We start from the raw sequence: 16,917 nt of genomic DNA on the forward strand, positions 1-16,917 counted from the left end.
GGAAGAAACGCTTTATTCATGTCAGGAGATGAACACAGAGAGAGGAGGAAGGTCGTGGTTAGGAAATAGAAATAGCTCTGCTGAGAGGGCAGCAAAGTTCTCCATTGTGCTGTTGCCACAGCAGCCCCAATAACTCAAAACAAGGAAATCTGTCCTCCTGTGGAATAGAACGCAGACCTCTCCCTGCGACTTTGCCAGTTGAGGGTTTTTTCCTTCCAAGGACCTGGGTGTTTACCTGCAAAGGTCTAAAATTAGCTCTGTCTTTAGATCTCTCCCAGGGTCAAATGCACTCTATGTTCGATAAGAAGCTGTCCTTTTCACAAATGGCTTTGGAAATCTCGGGATTTTCCATACCATTAGCAGTCCTGACATCCAGCAGCAGGCCCCGAGCTGACAAATGGTGTCTTCCTCTCTGAGGAACTGTGCGTTCCAGAAGGGATTGGGGGTTGTGGGATCCAGGGAGCAGTCGTATTGTTCCATAAACATTTCACAGTTCATTGAGTCGAGGTGGTGGAGGAATAAGGTGCCAGGTTGGAATTCTGCCTTTGACCCTTTAGCCACGTGACCTTGCTCAAACTCCTTCGCTTCTATAAACCGTGGACAAGATGCCCTCGAAGGTCCCTTCCTTGCCCGCTAATTCTACATTGCCATGGATCCACATGGATCATCTCCTGAAAGATGTGGGGTGGTGATGGGTAGTTCAGTGAAGAGAGAATAGTCTTTTCTCTCACCAGACATCCACTATCCTGACAAGGCCATCCTTGTTGGGGAAGGAGAGCCCTGTAGCGGGCAGTCAGTATGGACCTAAAGCCCTTGAAATTAGGGATAAACCAGAAGTCCATTCCATCTTTACCCTTCCACATATTAGATCTTTGCAGAGAGTTCCCAAAATGGTGACCTGTTGCCAAACCCCACGGCTCTGTCCATCTCCAGCCCAGGCCAAAGAGGGCAAGGACTCATCTTTCTAAAAAAACATGGCAGTGAATAAGAAATATTTTATTTTTCTAAGAGAAAAATGAAAATGTTGAAAGGAAGCCCCTGGGTTTGGATGTTGAATATTCTGAGGAGGATATTTCTTTTTGGCTTCCTGCTTTGGATAATTTCTATATATCCACTTTATTTTACTATTGATTTCTTCCCAAGTCATCCCAAGACTCATAATCATACCTACCAAAGATGAGCTGCAATGGCAGTAGACATTTTTGGCTAATGAAATACTGAGGAGAAAAAAAATATACAATACACATACATACATGTGTGTATGTGTACATGGGTATATTTATTTAATGTGTATGTGTGTGTATACACACACACATATATCCAAACTATATATCTATACAAATCTAAGTCTATACATATAGTGCACAAACATATCGCATGTGTGTATTGAATGTGTGCTTATGTATGTACCCACATGTATACAGGTACCTGTATATGTGTACAAAATATTTATGTATATATACAGCCGAACTATATACATATATAAAAACACATAAATATACATATGTTCAAAACTATGTATTATACAATCCAGTTTATTCGTACAGATACAGATGTGTGTTTATATGTGTATATATACACAGGTGTATTTATATATACAGATGTGTATGATGGATAGACTCTCAGTGTGTGTATGTGTGTAGATGCAGCCCGGCATGATGGGGAAGGTCATCCGGAAGCCCACCTCTGGCACACATGACTCATGGCCGTTCCTGTGACCGACTTCACTGCTCACCTCCCCTACCCCTCTAGATTAAAGAGAAGCTCCCAGAATGGAGGGATCTCCTTCTGTTTCCCATCCCAGTGAATCCCAGATCCAGCTGTAGCACCGTGTCCTGGGGCACAAACAGTTGTGTTAAGGTTGGAGATAATTCATTAAACTGCTGGATCTAGTAGGGAGCAGAGCATCCTTGATTTCAGTCTGGAAGGGGCCTGATCCAAACCTCTCATTTGGCAGGAAATTGAGGAAATTGAGATGAATAGAAGTTCAAAAACTTGCTGAGGGCCATTCATAGATGATACAGCTGCGATTTAAATCCAAGTTTGTTGATCCAAAGCTCTCTCTCCCCTTAATGGCTCCATGTGACTCTGGCTTTAGAAAACTCATTTAGTCCAATCCCCTCATTTTGCAGATGGAGAAATGGCCCAGAGAAGTTAAGGGATTTCTTTTAGAAACACAAGATGAGATAATGTGAACTGGAAGAGAAACCATCAGATCCAACTATCTTATTTGACAGATGAGGAAACTGAGGTTCAGGGAACTTTCCTAAGATCATTAATACAGCACATGGTAGAGTAAAGATTAGAAGTCAGAACTATTTTCTCTAGAAGCACAGAAGCCAAGTTGGGATATGAATTCAGGTCTCCTGATTCCAAGTCCACTGATTATTTTTTTTTTCCCAGAACTGGGTGTTGTAAACTACACATACTTTCTTCATTTTATTCATGATTCTACTTCCTTCTGGTCTTAATGAGTAATGAAGTGTCAGGGATATAGTGCTATGACATGGTAGTCATTTAGTAAATACTTATTCAATGAAAATATAAGTGGACAGACTTTTGGTAGCCATTTTCTCCTGTTCACAGTGTTTTAAAAGAAAAAGAAAATAACCTATTTGATACACACACACACACACACACACACACACACATACACACACACACATACACACACACACACAAATACACAAGGAACTAAATATATACAGCCTGTATTGCCAAGTTAACTCATTAAATGTATGGTTTCCAATGGTTTTAGCATCCCTATGTAGGGTCTATCATTGAAGAACACATTAGCGAGAGCCTTCTTTCATTTTGTCTATGGGAGCTGCAAGTTGAGAGGCCAGCTGAAAAGTGTCATTCTGGAAGCTGGTCATTGTACAGATGTGGATTTCCAAATTTTAAAAATATTTCCCCAGTTACACGTAAAGACAATTTGTAACATTTATTTTCCAAATTGTTGAGTTCTAAATTCTCTCTCCCTTTTTCTCCAAATGGTAAGCAGTTTAATGTAGGTTATGCATCTTGTAACCATGCAAAATATATTTCCACATTATTCATGTCAGAAGAAAAGGAACAGACCAAAATACACACACACACACACACACACACACACACACACACACACACACAATAATGAAAGTGAAAACCGTATGCTTCTATCTGCATTCAAACTTCATCAGTTCTCTCTCCAGAGGTGAAGAGCATCTTTCATCATTGGAACTTTGGGTTCGTCTTGGATCATTTTCTATTATTCAGTTGAAAATCTTTACAATCTTGCTATTAGTATGTACATTCTTCTGGTTCAGCTTCCTTCACTTTGCATCAGTTTGTGTCAGTCTTTCCAGGTTTTTCTGAAGTCACTCTGCTCATCATTTCTTATAACCTAATAGATTCCATCACCATCTTATACCATAACTTCTTCGGCTATTTCTCAATCGATGGGCATCTCCTCCATCATCAATTCTTTGCCGATTCTAGAATTGCTATAATTATTTTTATAGAAATAGGTCTGTTCTTTTTTCTCTTAAAAATACTTTCAGTATTCAGATTTTATAGGGCCATTGCTGGATCCAAGGATGCACAGTTTTGTGGCTGCACATCCAGTTTTTCAAAGAGTTCCCAAGACATTGATCTGATGCCAATCTAGCCCAAGCCAAAGGGCACGAGGACTCAATCTTAGCCAAAAAATGCTGTTTTATTAACTTGTTTGAGAATAATATACATTGCTTAGAAGAGCTCTCTTTGATTACCTTGCCCAGGAGATACCCAGATTGGAGCCCGAATGCCCCTGCCTGATTGTCTATCTGATGCTCTGTTACCTTTATCTTTAGAACAGCATATTCTAAACACCTTCCTTAGTCCCTATCACCTTGTACTAGAAACTGTATTTTTAGCCCTTAAGCATAGCCCATGCTCTGTATTTAGACATCTGGCTCAAAGACTAAAATTTGCTCAGTGAGCAGAAGAAACACTCAGAGAATAACATTTCAAGGTTATAGATAGTGTTCTGGGTGAAATGCTTTGTCTTTATTCTCTTCTCTATTGAATATCACATAAACAACAGCCACTGACTGGCTTTCAAAATTAAGAATCAGAATCATGGAGAACTCGGATGAGGGAAAAAGGGATGATTACACATGGAGGGGAGCTCTGGCAGGCCATTGTTTGGAGGAAGTTAAACTGGATCCATTTTATCTCTGTTGTAAGAGAACTGCACATTTTCAAATGTGGTTTTCAATCCTTGTGAGTCAAACAACTTGGAAAAAATAAAACAAGGAAGACCAGAGAAAGATTAGAGCCAGCTGACTTTTTAATATTGGAAAATATTATTTATAGAAATTTTAAAAAGCAACAACAGTAAAATCACAACCTTTCATAGGCTTTCTCTTATACTCTTTGGGGGAACATGTTTTTTGACCTCTCAGGAGATTTGAAGAGGTCAGTCACACTGAGTTATAGAACATGTAGGTGAGGAAGGTGTGAGTAAACTGGGAAGGTAGGAAGCAAACTGGTTAGTTAGGGCATCATAAGCCACACATATGATTTAACATTCTATCTTGGGGTTATTGTTGTAGTTTATGGAAAGGTCAAACCTGACACTGTTGGAACTGTACTTTGTACTGGAGAAGAATCAGAGTCTTTATTTATAAAAATTCTATTTCCTTTCCAAAAGGTAATAATGTCTGCTCATTTTCCAATCCATTTTAGGATGATCAATTTCCCAGCTGAGTAGAGAATAGTGTGGAGAAGGGAGAGACCTGAGATAGAGGGAGCAATTAGGAGGCCCTTGCCATAGTCTAGGCATAAGGTGATAAGACATGATGTAGGGGAATGGAATGGGATCATATGCGAATGTAGAGAGGTTTGTGAGGGAAAAGACCTCCTCTTTTGGTAAGGAGGCAATAATGGGAGAAGGAATCTGAATGATTTCAGATGAGGAGGTAAGAAAAAGATTTAACCAATGAATCCAATTAAATGCAACAGGAATTGATTATTTATTGCTGTTTGAAGAAGCACCATATTAGGTTTTAGGAATAAAACGAAAAAAAATGATACCAGTGTCTTCCCTCAAGGAACTTATAGTCTACTGAATATAGATCCCAGATATATAGATAATTTTGATTTCTTTTGAAATTTTTGACATTTTGTATATCAGAATACAAAGCTTTGAACTATCTATCAATTTGAATAAAAATACAGAGTCTGATTCCTTTCAATACTTCATCTGTATATTTGTGGAAATGTTGATTGGTTTTTGTTTGAGGTTTTCTTCAGTTATTTATTTTTTAGTTAAGTCTTCTGAAAGTTGAAAGGACTTGGATTTTATATATACATCCTTTCTTCACATCTGTACTTTTTGCTCCTTGAGAACAGGGTTCTTGTCTTATTTATCTTTTTTTTTCCTGCCCTTGGTCCAAAGATCTTTCTTATAAAGGCCCCACCTTATTATCCCATCGATGTAGGCAACCCTAGGCCTGGAAATTGCACCTAACAGTATATTTTAAAATGTTCTCCATCTCCAACATCCTTTTATTGCCTTTTGTCCTGTCATTGCTTAGATGCGTCTCCCTCCCTTCCTCCCAACCTTCAAGTCTTAGAATCTCTGGCTTCCTTCAAGACTCATCTCACACATCATTTGCTAGCCATGTGCCCAGCTAATGATGCTTTATCCTATAAATTATAATTGTGAAGATTTTATCTTCTTTGTTTGAATCTAGTCTATATATTGTTATTTGTCATTAGAATAGAAGACCCTGGAAGGGGCTTTTAAAACTTTTTGTATGTGTGGGACCTCAGACTTGGCTCCAATCTGCTAACTCTGATCACTGATTGATTAATTGTTCTGCAGTTTAAAGTCTGAGAGCTGGCATTAAAGAGATTAAATGATTTTTTTCAGTCACATAATATTATTCTAAACAAGGACTTGAACTTTAGTCTTCCTGACTCTGGGGTTGGATCCACGTTACCTCTCATAACAGCAGTTCAATTTTTCTCGTTGAATAAGTGGATTAAATTGAATTGGCTTCTTGATGAGGCGGATGGAAAGGAAACAGAGAAGTCTGCTTTTAAAAGCCACTTTATTGGAATGTCCATTTCCTTGTCTAAAAACAGGTTAAAGAAACTTTCTCACTGACTTAATAATAGTGATTTTAAAAACTACTTGCTTCACTGCATTTCTAAAAAGCAATTAAAATGAGAATATAGGGAATCTGGCATTTTTGAAGGGATTTTACACATCTGTTCATTTGGGCTCTAGATTTCTTGAATTCATTTTCAATTACATTTTAAATGTAATGTTCATGTTTAAACAAAAACAACTTTAATTCTGCCCACTGGCCTATATATACACCCAAAGTGAAACATTCCTCCTTTTGCCTACCAAATTGAGCTGTATCCAGCTTGGGAAACAACAACATAAGTGGGGAGCTGTCCACGGCTGAAGCTGATGAAGAAAATGAGATGGACAGCATTGGTTAGCCCTAAATGTTTTGCCTCAAAAGAGCAAAAGCCTTGCCTTTAGGCTGAAAAATGAGGCAAACTCATGAAATACAGCTTTTGAATGGGAGCCTTTTGAATCCCCAGTAGCTTAAGCTTCTCCCCAGCTCTAGACTTTAGACTAAGTAGACTAAGTCTGCTTGTTTCCCTCTTGATGCTTTGATACTGCCATGTTGTAAATCCTTGTTTCTGTATTTCAGACACGCCTCCTCTTTGTGGTTACCAAACTACTTTTTGCTGGAGAACTACTTGTTATTTCATGACCCTCTGTTTCTATCTTGTCCTTCCCAACCAGAATTGCCTCAGGATTGATATCTGTCTAGATTAGATCTTGTCAAAATCCCAGTCTGCACTGGGCAAGAATCTTGGTTTCATTCACTGATAGACCTACTGCCTATATCTTTATAATTGCTTGAACGTAAATTATTTGTTATATTCTGAAGCGTCAGAAAAGAAATCCATCAGTAAACATAGTAAAAGATGAAGAGAGTCAGAGGTAGAAAGGCTGAGGGAAAAATATATAGATTGCCAGTTAGGTTAACCATTCTATGAAAGTCTTTTACAAAGATGGACTCAGAGACCTCTTAATTAAGCTTATACCCAGAAAAGGTTAAAAAAATATATTGGTACTTTCCAAAGAATTGGAAACAAAGTAGAAGCTCTTGAATTGGGGAATAACTCAACATTGGGGTAGATGAATGTAATGAAATAGTAAAGCTTTGTAAAATATGATAATGCTGAAGAATAAAGAAATATTGGAAGATTTCTCTGACTGATGAAGAGGAAAATAAGCAGAATCAAGCAAACAATATGTAGAGTAATCAGAGCAATGAGAAAAACTAACAAAAGTGAACACTGCAATAATAATGACTAATCTTCGCCCTAAAGAAGAGATAGAATCTTGTGTACTTCTCCCTTCTTTGCAAAGATGGGGGTCTACAAGTATGGAATGTTGCCTATTGTGTCAAACTTGGTTGACGCGTTGGTTCATTTTGCTAACCTGTATTTTCCTATTCCTTTTTACTCACTTTTACAAGATATTCTTCTTATATAGAGACAAGGGGAGAAATATATTTAGATATTAAAAGATATAAAATTAAAACTAGCAACATAAAACAAATTACACATAACACACACACACACACACACATATATATTATATAGACCCTCTGAGATGTGGGGATGTGACACTGTGGTATGGTATGAGCTTGACTTCATAGTGGATATGGAGGCAGATACAATAAGCAAGTATCTTCTCAATTCTCTAGTTGAATGAGTGTGTTTCCAGGGTGCTTATTTCTTTAAGTAATTGAATAAAGTAGAAATCATTGGGAAAGAGAACATCAAAAAACTCTCAAAATAGTTATCCATATTTTTCTCAGTTTATTTGGTATTTTAAAATGTTATATAAGCTGCCAAATTAAGCTGAATAAATATGGGTTTTCATCTTGCAGATGAGACATATAGCAATGCCATTTTTTCATAGTTATATTGGATTCTTATGTTTTTAAAATCACTTTTTTCTCTGCAAAAGGAGGGGGGAGGCAGATCTAATGTAATTATGGTGGAGTGGAAAGGGTAGTACATCTGGATTCAGACCAGGACCTGAATCCTACCTCTGAGACTTGCTGCTTGGCCACAGACAAATCACCACCCTATTGAACCTCAGTTTTCTACTTTGTAAAATTTGGTGGGGATGGCAATATCTCTAATAATTACTTCACAGGGTGGTTGTGTGCCTTAAATAAGACAAGACGCACAAAGTTCTTTAATAGCTTTAAGATATTATAGAAATACCAATATTGTTTGGGATTGTCATCATCACCCAAGCTTCCAGATATATTCTTTACCTTAAAGTAGTAGGGAAAATTAATTTAATGTTTTGAAAACTATTTTGTGCCTGCTAAGGATCCTCTTCTTGCTTTGCTTGTCTTTTTCACAAAACTGTAGTTTTCCCCCCACTGCCTTTTAATGGTGGGTAATCATTTATTCAGGTCATGTTTCTTGACCCCTGAAGAGTCCAACACTTGCCAAAGTGATTGTCTAGTGTAGGGGATATGTTATTTTCTTCTAGACTTAGGCCAGATATGTCAGTTCCCATAGTTCTAGGGGCATTCTGAGGGATTGGGGTAGCTCAGGTTCTCCATTCCAGTATGTCTCCTGTATTATTAGCTGCCAGGGACTAGTATCTTCATTTAACCAATTAAAGTTGACTAGCTCTGACAAAGGGATATTTACTTTATATATATGGGAAGAACAGAAGTCTAAACATTCCTTCTGGCCCACTTTGGAGGCACCCATTTCCCTAGATCCTCTCGATCTATGGGGATGATGAGCTCAGATTTAATTCAGTGTTTATGCTGCACTATTCAACTGAAGACATATTAGCGTGCTGTGGAATTAGTTAATGTCATGCTCACATCATGTTCTGTGTCCCCACTAAGATGAAACCTTGACATTCTTCTTTCAGAAAGATTGCTGCTTTTTCTAAGGTAGTTTTGAAAGATTTTTTAATGTAAAAAATTTGCAAGTTCTGTGAAATGTACTCTAGGTTCCTAAATGAGTAACCCAAATGTCTCTTTTCATCACTAAATCTGAGAGAATTAGTTACTGCTCACCACATGAACTCATAATTCCCTCTGTTACTTCCATGATTTTGAGAGATTGTCCCTTGTGGTTTTGAGGCATTCTTTCTTTATCTTAGTACCTTAGAAACTTTCCCTGTCTTCAAGGTTTTTCTCACGTACCACCTCCTACATGCACCTCTTCTTTATCTTTAAGCTGCTAGTGTCTCCCTCCCAAGTATTTGGTATTTTACTTTTTCTATATTTTTTTACTTTTTTATATTTTGTATTGTTTTCATCTGTAATTTTTTTATCTGTAAATATTATACTATATTTATATTTTTCTATATTTTATATTGTTTTCATCTGTAAATATCATATCTTATCCCATATGAATGCATGTTCCTTCAGTACAGGTCATATTTTTATTTAGGGCAGTTTTTGTTTTTAATTTTTATTTTTGTATCTTCACATCTGGACAGACAGGGTGATCAGTAAAGACCTGGACTCTGAAAATGGAAGGACAGGGACTAACTCTGTTAGCAAGAGCCTTGATTTCATGTTTCTCTAGGCAACTTTCGAAGACTGCAAGTTGCAGAAGAGATAATGGGTCTCATTGGTGAAGGGACTATCCTCTCTGAGAGTTCTCCATACCTAAGAAATCACAGATTCAGGGAAAAAAAATAAATAAAACTAAAAATAATTTTTAAAAAACAGCACTAATGCCTAACAGTATCTTTCACATAGTGGTTGCTTAATAAATATTTGTTGAATTGAATTAGACTGTTCACACATTCACAAAAGTGAGATCTTTTGATTTTGCAAAGTTGAACTAATAAGCGTGAAAATGCATTTCCTCTTTGGTCAGCAAATAGCAGGAGAAGAAAAGAGAGAGATTTCCCCCTGAAATGCTGTCCTAGCATCAGGCCCTCCCCGAGACTGGGAGGTGGATGAGGGATGCAACAGAGTATAGAATCGATTCTCCCCAAATTACCATCCCTTCGAAATTCTCTTCATGTACTCTTCAATGGTTCATTTTCTTAAGTTGTAAAACTCAGTGGTGCTTGCAGTATGTGTGAGTCTATTGTAAATGGCCTCATCTTCTACTGAATCGTCAAGATGTTTGGTTGTGTTCCAGGGCACGGGATTTGGATTTTATTGTGCTTAGATCTCGATTCTAGCTGGAGACCTCGGACTTTTTAATGATGCTCCAGGAATTGAAATAGTCTAATAAATTTAAGGGAATCGTATTTTAGTGAATATGTGTGGGCAACATTTTGGAGTTCCATTTATTTTCAAGATTTTGAGCTTGAACGCTACTTGCGATTCTGATTCAAAGACGGAGTCAGATGACTTGATTTTTGGTCCCGGCCCTGCCAATTATTAGATGTCACAATAACCAGTCAGTTAACATTTATTAAGCATCTCCTGTGTACAAGACACTGTGCTAAGCCCTGGGGACACAAATATAAGATTTCTTCTTCTGTTAAAGGAGAAAAGGTTGGATTAGATGACAAAGATTTCTTTCAGCTTTCATTCTGTGATCCCATGAACCATGTCTGACATTTATATACTGTTAAAGTTGACAATGAATTTTCCATACATTATTAACTCACAGAACATTCCCACTGCCCTTGAGCCACTCCTTCTTCCACACTGACTCACTTCCCACTTCTCCCTGTATGGTATAGATACTATAATTGGCTTTCAGAACTTCCCCAGGAACTGTCCCAGTGGCATCTAAATACAGTGGCAAGATATAGATCAGCAAGACTGGAGATGGCTCTGGATGCAATGGGAGACCTTGGCCTTTTTAAGTTAATCTCTTTCCCACATCTCAGTTTGACTGAGGTAATACCTATTTAATCAGTGATTAAGGCTAGGTAAGAACTGAGACAAAAATAGCCTCTTTTAAGTAGTCAAAAAAAATCAACCAGGGAGAGAAGACCTCAGGATTTTTTTTTTGATGAAAATTCATAAAATTTCTATTTACATCCACCCTGAGTCATCAGGCCCCAGCAATGACCAAGTGAGACTTGGATTTGGACCTGCTGATGGCCAAAGAGAGCCAGAATGATTTGGGCTTAAAGCATGCTCCTTAAGAAAGAAATCTAGTCCATAAACTCCAAGATATCTTGAGAGGTTTATTTCATTGATCAACATTTACATTTCTTTGGCTAAAATAAAGAGAACCCTGGACTTAGAATTATGAGTGTCTGAGTTAAAATACAATTTTAAGTAATGATTAAAAGTGTGATCTTGCACAAATCATTTCTCAGGGCCTCAATTTTCTCATTTATACATGGAGATATTAATAGTCATTGGGTTATTATAAAGATCAAACTGGGAATGAATAAAAGGCATTTTAACACATCAAAAGTTAAATAGATTAATATCTCTTATTAAATTAAAATATTATTATTTTTAGTAGTAGTAGTAGTAGTAGTAGTAGCAGCATCAACAATAACTAAGTACACTACCTGGCACATAGTAGGTATTTAGTCAATGTTTATTCATTGATTGGTTGTAGCAACTGCAGCAGTAAATACTAGATATTGTTAGTTATTTAAAGGGAACGAGGAGCAGCATGATATAGTAAATAATGACTGAGAAAGAATCAGGAAGACTGAGTTCACTTCTGACCTCTGACAAACAACAGTTGTGTAATCTTTGGCAAATTAGTTTACCTCTGTCTCTATCTCTCTGTGTCTCTGTCTCTCTGTCTGTCTCATTGTCTGTCTATCTGTCTTGTTTAATCAGACATTTCTCAAGTCCTCAGTGCTACAATAGTGCAGATCCCCATTCTTCCTCCTGGAAGATAAATCACAGATTTGTTCCAAGAAAAAAAAATATCCCTAAAAGTGGGGACTTGTGGGTGCAAATTCTGCATTATACCCTCGTGCCTTCCTGTCATCCCTTTTGATGTCCTACAAGGGCTTGGAGATCCAGGACTCTGGTTCGTCTTCTTCCTCACTGTTATCTGGCTTTGTCTCGCCCTTACTCAGCAGGCACACAGCAGCTATCTTGTCCCTGGGTTTTAATTGGCAAAGCCCCAGAGGAAGACTCTTCTCAGCCAGGGACCTGAGTTATGGAATTTTCTACATCCGGAAACTTGGCTCATTTCCAGGGCAGAGCGATTTCTCCACAAATGAGCCGCCAATCTTTTCCTGGTGATCCTCAGAACAAAGGCACCCCTAAATTGGATCTCCCCCCACACCTTTCGACCCAGCGTCTGTATGTTTGCCCGGAGGCAGAAGCACAGTAAGATCCCTGTTCCTCTTCCCCTTCCTCCTCCTCCTCTTCCTTTTTGTCTTCCTCCTCCTCCTCCTTTTTGAAAAGATTCTCCTTAGAACTGAGTGACTACAGAGTCCCAGGGCTTCGTAGTAACAGGAAAGCTGCCTCCGTCACTTCTGCCTGCCTTCCATACCAGGTACGGATGCTTCTCTCTTCCCCGAGTCCTGCTATATTTATAAAATCGGACTTCAGAAAGGGAAGTGAGCTGGAAAACTGATTTTTGTGCCTGTAGCATCAGGTACTGTTTAACCAGTGGGAGGGACTGATAAAATTAGCAGGCTGACTAACCACTTCCCTTCCTTGTTGCTCTTTAATATTATAACGGATATAGAAAAGTTCAGAGGGAAGCCTGTTAGTTTTCTAGACCACAGTGTACTTTTTTCAAAGGGAGAATGCACAACAGGACGGGTAAGTTTCTTTCTTAACTTTTCATATGAAAGGAAAATGGAGGGGGTTTTGTGGGGGGAAGTATTTGAATAAAAACTCTCTTGGATGTGGAATATGAAGCTGCTATGGGGGAAAAAAAAGCAACTGGCAATTTATAATCAAGAAACTGTCTTGCATGAAATAGTTTTGTTGAAAAAAGGAAGGAAGAAAGTATGAAAGAAAGAAAGTATGAAAGAAAGAAAAGAAGAAAGGAGAGAGAAAGAAGGGAAGGAGAGAAAAGAAAGAAAAAGAAAGAAGGAAAGAGTAAAAGAAAGAAAGGAAAAGAAAGAGAGAAAAGAAAGAAAGAAAGAGGAGAGAGAAAAGAAAGGAAGGAGAGAAAAGAAAGAAAGAGAAGAGAGAGAAAAGAAAGGAAGGAGAGAAAAGAAAGAAAGGAAGAGAGGAGGAGAGAGAAAGAAAGGAAGGAGAGGGAATAAAGAAAAAAGAGAGAGAAAGAAAAAAAAAGATAAAGAAAGAAAGAAAATAAATGGTCCCCAGTGACCTTCAATAAGTCACTTTGTGTTTTTCATCCTCAGTTTCTTTATTTGTAAAATAAAAGATTTGGAATAGATAGATCCTAAGTCTAATCATGATCCATTTTCTTAAATCTCATGAAGGCAAAAATTGGCACCAAAAATGTGTTTTGATTTCAGTTAAATCCCAGTCCTAGAGGACTTAACTATTCAAGATCCTAGCAGGGAGATCCCAAATCACTCGGGAGGAGGGAAGAAGAAAGATTTGGTTTTTCCACTGTAAAAATTAAATTACTGAGCTGAGATCTAGGACTTTAGATGTTCCTCTAATTCTCAGGGAGACTCTTGGTTCCCCAGTTGATTCCAGAAATTCAGACTTGGTGGTTGTGGGTGGAAATTGCTGATTTCATCTGCTAGCTGACAGGAGAGGATACTGAGAAACACTGACATTGTCCAGACTTACGCAGGATTTTAGGAGTACAGTTTGGGTTCTGAAATGGAAACTCCAAGCAGAGAGAACAGGCCCCTCTCCACTAGCTCTCATTTTCGACATTTGTGAGAATGATTTTGGGTCGAACATTGTCATAGGAAATGGAGCTGCAAGGCAAAAGGAGATGAGCCAAGCCGCCTCTGGTCACATTTCCCAGCCCAGCAGCCCGGAGAGCAGCAGCACATACATTCGACTTTCTGTCTATCGAGTGAGTCTGGACAACTTCCAAGTGACCACTGACTTTTTCTTGCTTATCCAGTGACCCAAGGTCAGGGTCAACTTGCTCTCTAGTGTTCCCACATGATTCAGATCCCTGGAGAATACACAGATGTATCCTCTTCCCACCTGCCCCCAATTCTTCATTAATTCTGTTTTAAATGCAGCCCATTTTCGTGGATAAAACACTAATCCTGGAGTCAGGAAGACCAAAGTTCAAATCAAGCCATAGATACTTGCTAGCTGTGTGACTCTGGACATCTTTCTAGACCTCAGTTTACTCCTCCCTAAAATGAACGGGTTGAACTTGATTGTCCCTAATGGAACTTCCAGCTTAGAACGATGATCCTATGTGGCTGGTGGTAGACTTTATTTTCTAAAGTCCATTCTATAAATCGAGAAAAGCCAAATCCATCGATCAGATATCATGAACCCACTATGTGTGAGGAACTGTGCTCCTGCAGGGCAAGGAGACGGACAGGTTTGTTTTACTCCCAATCCAGTCATCCCAGAAATCTTGCCAGATAACCTACGTACCAGCTCCTGTATCTCACTCAGAAGGCACTTAATAAATATTGGTTAATTAATTCTAGAGTTGTTGGGAGAACCAAAATAATTTATGTAATGTGCTTCCCAAACCTTAAACCATTTTTATAAAGATTAGCTGCTATTACTATGAATAATAATAATAATAAAAATCTCAAGTCAACAATTAGTATTTATTTAGTGCTCACTGTACTAAGCACTGAAGGTAGTCCATTGTGTAGGTGGAGGAAGCGCCCCCCACCAACAAAATCCCAAGTGGGAGACATTTTGAATTGTTAGAAACATTTGGAGTTGCACAAAGGGGGAATATTTGTGCTTAAGATGGGTTCAAAGACTCAGAATTGAGTGACTTTCTTAATGCCAATTCTTGCTTGCTTGAGGTTTAATCTTATGTATTTATTTAAACCAAGAAGAATGCCAGAAGTCAAATATCATTTGGTATGCTGTAAGGCTTAGGCAATATCGGTTTCTCCAGGACCACATTAGAAGGGAGACAGGCTGTGTAGTCCAGAGAGAAAGACCCTGGGACTGTGACAGTATGGTCTTTGTGTCGGCCAGGTGAACATTGGACTGGACAAGTCACTCAGAAAATTCCCTTCAGTCAACCTAGCGGCTGTAGGAATGCTTTTGATTCTGGAGATCATTTATTTCTCTTTGGATGGTGAAGGAGACGGAGGAAATTCATCTAAGTCATCTATAAAAATGTGTATTTTTTTTTTTTTTTTGGTAAAATGAATGATAAACATGGTCGGGGTGGTGTAAAAATCAGAACTGGCTGCAACTTGAAGGTATTGCTGAGCTTTGTCTGGCATTGACAACATCTGAAATTTATATACCGTGTGCTTTCATCTGCTCTATGAGTAATCACAAAACACCAAATATAGATGAGGAAGCCTTTAGGCTGGGAGGGGAGAAGAGAAGGCTTTCAAAAGTTAGGAGATTTCTTTTCCCCGTGGATTGTGAGTTGTAAGCTCAGCCTTTTTCCTTTGGCATTGGAGCCATGAGGAAAAGGAATAGGGCATTGTTAGGAATTCCATTTGGGATTTCATACTGGGAAATGCAGAAATTGACTTCATCATTTATGGAGTCCTTTTACATGAAAGGCGCGGTGCTACTGCTTCTGAGGATAAGACAACAAAGTTTTAAAAGTTCTTGCCTTCAGTGAACTCATTTTCTACTCTCCTGACAAGTGTTTCCATGGCTATTGTCAGGAAATGGGATGTTGAATATCTACCTTCAGTACCCGGCTCTTCTAATTTCATTTTTCTGTGGTTTTCGGTCCAAAATTGATCAAGAAAATTCATTTTATTTTTATTTCACTTTTGTTTGGTGCCCCATTTCATTTAGGTCATTTGTTATTCTGTGGTTTCAGCTCTTGGTGACCCCATTTGGGTTTCTCTCTGCAAAGATATGAGAGTGGTTTGCCATTTCCTTCTCCAGTCCAATTTACAGATGGGGAAACTGAGGAAAATAAGGTTATGTACCTTGCCCAGAGTCACAAAGCTAGTAAATGACCGAGGTTAGATGTGAACTCAGGAAGACTGAGCCTTCCTGATTGTAAACCCAGCACTCTATCCACTGTAGCGCCATATAGCTGCCCTCATTTAGGTCAACAACATCCTAGTCTTATTATTCTATAAACAAAAAGGTTAACAAGAGATCCAAGAGATTTTAAAAATATATCTTTTTGATAACTCTCTTTTAATATAGTTGTTTTCCTTTGTGATCCTATAAAATTTGTTTTTATACATTAGTCACATGATTCTGGGGAAAAGTCCATGGGTTTCACCTGATTGTACAGATAGGGATGTCCAGGATACCATGAGAGTTAAGAACTTTTAGAGAATCAATTTTTCTTAATGAGATCTCCAGGGATGACTGAAGAATTCCTGGAAAAACTTTGAAAGATTGGAAATCACTTTCTTTTCCTGTCATTGCGGAAGGGGTTTGCGAGGGGTGGGGCTTTCAGAGGTTGGGGAGAGGGTGAGGGGAAGGAGAGGCTCGGTGAAATTGCTAGGGGTGGGTGGATTGGGTTTTTTTAGCAAGGAAATCGTCCCTTTAGCAAGTAGTCACAAACCATCTCCTCAAGGGCTCCTCTCCCCTCTCTTTCCACGTGTGTTTCTCTCTAAATCACCATTTCCCCTACTTCAATATGAAGGCTATTTTTTTTCCCCTGAGGCACCTTCTGTGACAAAAGCTGATTCAAGAAAGTCACTTAGGCTGAACCTTCTTATCACAAAGTTAACATCTGAGTATAATTGGCTAGTTTCTCTAACTTGAAGTGTGTTTGTGGCCATGTCTGGGATGATGTCTTCTTCTATTTCCTTTATGTCTGTCCTGACCTCCAAACGCTTGTCAAGAATGACAATTGTTTCTTTTGGACTAAAATCCTTATTAAGTGACCCTAGTGAAT

The 16,917-nt window shown here is 38.4% G+C and overlaps 1 protein-coding gene across 5 annotated transcripts in view; it reads left to right on the top strand.

The window, feature by feature from the left end:
• The window catches only part of HDAC9 (histone deacetylase 9), an 867,097-nt gene that overhangs the window by 173,537 nt on the left and 676,643 nt on the right, over positions 1-16,917 (top strand). Inside the window, exon 1 of one of the 5 annotated variants that reach the window (XM_052000807.1) lies at positions 10,213-12,492. The exons of the other annotated variants lie outside the window; for them this stretch is intronic. The gene's annotated coding sequence lies outside the window, so the exon portion shown is untranslated. Of the gene's footprint in view, positions 1-10,212; positions 12,493-16,917 lie in introns of those variants that run through there. 5 annotated transcript variants of the gene reach the window in all.

The sequence above is a fragment of the Antechinus flavipes genome, chromosome 5 (genome assembly GCF_016432865.1).
Source record: "Antechinus flavipes isolate AdamAnt ecotype Samford, QLD, Australia chromosome 5, AdamAnt_v2, whole genome shotgun sequence".
In the NCBI taxonomy this organism is placed as follows: domain Eukaryota; kingdom Metazoa; phylum Chordata; class Mammalia; order Dasyuromorphia; family Dasyuridae; genus Antechinus; species Antechinus flavipes.